Source organism: Myotis lucifugus, unplaced genomic scaffold (assembly GCF_000147115.1).
Source record: "Myotis lucifugus unplaced genomic scaffold, Myoluc2.0 scaffold_317, whole genome shotgun sequence".
NCBI lineage: Eukaryota > Metazoa > Chordata > Mammalia > Chiroptera > Vespertilionidae > Myotis > Myotis lucifugus.
Genome location: NW_005871365.1, coordinates 396,178 through 399,096, shown reverse-complemented (window position 1 = coordinate 399,096; position 2,919 = coordinate 396,178). Strand labels below are relative to the sequence as shown.

Here is a 2,919-nt window from a genome sequence, read left to right as displayed (position 1 = left end):
TATGCTTGTTTGCTGATCAGACTGGGTACTGCATCAATGTTTGATGAATGCTGAATAAATGTTTAAGTGGATGGAAAAATCCCTTAGTCTCTGAGCTGTTTTCCTTCATGTGCAAAATGAGAGGACAGGATAAAGAATTTTAATATATCACTTTTATGACTTCATGGTTTTGTGTGTGTGTTTTTTTCTTTTGAGGCAAGGGGTTGTTTGTTTGTTTAAATATATTTTTATTTATTTCAGAGAGGAAAGGAGTGGGAAAGAGAAATAGAAACATCAGTGATGAGAGAGAATCATTGATCGGCTGCCTCCTGCTGGGGATCTAGCCCCCCATGCAGGGATGTGCTCTGACCAGGAATCTAACCATCACCTCCTGGTTCAGAGGTCGACACTCACCACTTAGCCACCCAGGCCTATGACATCATGCTTTGATTCAATGGTGAACAAAAAACTACTAAAAATATTCAGCATGGAGGTGTGAGACAGTGATTTGAGAGCGATTATTAATCAAGATTCTTTTTGACAAGGGTTTGCTACATGAATCAGAAAGAGAGAGGTAGAGTCAAGACAAGCAGAGAAAACCAGCTCCCTACATATGTACGGACGCGGGAAGCTGGTCACAGAGGAGCCTAAGGGGTCGTTAAGGCCAAGCATGGAGAGAAAAATACACATTTAACAGAGTTAAATATGTCTGAAGGTTGGTCGGTAGGATTGCAAGATATATCTGCAAACATCTTTATGACTGCAGCTCCGCTGCGGAACCAAGTTTAAAGGATTTTATTTTACTATTTATGGCTGTATTTCCTTGTCCTGACTGCCATATTATTAGATCACCAGATTTTTAAGTTCAGGAACACGATCTCAAAACAGAAATGAGGACAAAGAGGTCCAGACCAGGAAGCAGGTGGTGCAGAGTAAAGCGGGGGAAGCATGTTCTAATTTATCCACATAGTTTTATATTTTACATTAAAGTGCCCTTGCATTCTAAACTCGCCATTAGACTCCAAGCTTTGTGGCAGGGTGGGCTGTTAGATAAATGTGTGTCTGAAAGCACTGTAACTTATTAGTTAAATGAATGTGTGGTTTCTGAGTTTGTCCTGGATTGCTCTCTTGTTGTTTGGCTTGGATTTAGAGAGAGAGGGGGGAAAAAAAAAAGATGTGGAATGATCAAGAGAAAAGGGCCTTGATAGATGAAAATGTTTCCGATGCAGAAAGGGTGACTCCAATAGAAATTTTATGAACCAAGTGAAATGGATATAAGATCCTTTGAAATGTGGCCATTATGTAACCTGGGAAAGAATTCAAGAAACTTGCAGATTTGGTAAGAAAAACAACACCGTGCCATGACTGCTAATGCCCGTTCCCCAAGCTAAAGATAGTTTCTAACCCTATGACTTTGAAACTGAGGAAGACCCAATGAATCCATTGCAGGCGGGCTGATGTTCTCATGCCATATGGTCAGCCTCAGAATCCCAGCTCAGCCCGGCTGGCGTGGCCCAGTGGTTGAGCCTTGACCTATGAACCAGGAGGTCATGGTTTGATTCCTGTTCAGGGCACATGCCCAGTTATGGGCACGATCCCCAGTGTGTGGCATGGAGGAGGCAGCCGATCAATAATTCTCTTTCATTGTTGATGTTTCTATTTCTCTGCCCCTCTCCGTTCCTCTCTGAAATCAATAATAAAAATTTATTTTTTTAAAAATCCCAGCCCATGTGCTTGCTTCGGCAGCACATATATAAAAATTGGAAGGACACAGAGAAGATTAGCAAGGCCCCTGCGCCAGGGTGACATGCAGATCTGTGAAGTGCCCTGTAGTTTTAGTGTCAGGTCATGAGATGTAACATTTGAGGGCAACGAAGCAAGTCTTCCCAGTGCAGGAGGCTCTGAGTCTGCTCCTTACGACTCTTCATCTTCTCTGTTTGCCCAAACACTGCTTTCACTCATGGTTGCTTATACAAATCAATCTGATTTTGCATTATTCAAAAACAATTCCAGCTTAAAACAGTTTAGTTTACATGGGCAAGGGTAAAGGGTTAAAATATTCTGAATGGAATGCACACATATAAAAGAGAGACAAAGGACGAGTGGGTAGTGGCTGTTTTGATTGGACATAATCCCTTTTGATGGGCCCTCCTATACATCAGAGCTTGGTCAGCTGCGTTTCTCAGACTCCCTATCAGTTGTATTCTAAATGGAAATTAGATTCCTCTGATCTGATGTGTGCACGCGAGACTGGGAAGCAGGAATGGAGTGTGAGGCTTTGGCATTTGATGATGATGTCTGCAAACGCTGACATATTAGCTTTCCTCCCGCCGTGACCCATCCGTGGCTTTGAGAAAGATGGGGGACGGACGATGTGGCAGGGGAGTGACAGCTGCTACCTCCCGGGACTGGAGGAAGGTCTCTGACTCAGTTTCCAGCGGAAGCCACCTGCAGCCCCAGTCTGAGGCACAAGTACAGCTCTCCAACTGGCCTTGGGAATGCAACCCGAAGTGAGTTCTGGAAAGTCAGCCTCTTGCTGTCCTCTGACTGATTTTTTAAAGAAACTAATTTCCTGTGTTTAAACATTCTTCATTAAGATGGATAGAATGGCTTCAGTCTCCTGCAGCTGAATTTCAACAGATCTATCAATGACTGGAGAGTCTGCTGTGGCCCGGCATTTGCTTCATGTCTTGATTTTTAGTTTGTTTGAGTTGCCTTATTTCTGCTCTTTCAATAGGTTTTCTGGTTTTGTTTTGTTTTGTTTTGAGACTGGAATAGAGAAAAAAGGAACTGGAATATCGATGTCTAGTCAAGAACCAACCTCACAGTAGCAGTAATACCTTTGAATTACAGTGCGCTCACATCAGAAAATATATATATATATATAGTGTCCCCAAAATGTATACAGTACTAAAAGCTGACAGCTCAATTGATGTTTTC

General features: G+C 42.5%; 1 non-coding gene across 1 annotated transcript; it reads left to right on the top strand.

The window, feature by feature from the left end:
* The first annotated feature begins 1,709 nt into the window (after positions 1-1,709).
* LOC111828276 lies at positions 1,710-1,816 on the top strand. Its single transcript, XR_002832087.1, has one exon. It is a non-coding gene; the product is annotated as a U6 spliceosomal RNA (small nuclear RNA).
* The last annotated feature ends 1,103 nt before the right edge of the window (positions 1,817-2,919 follow it).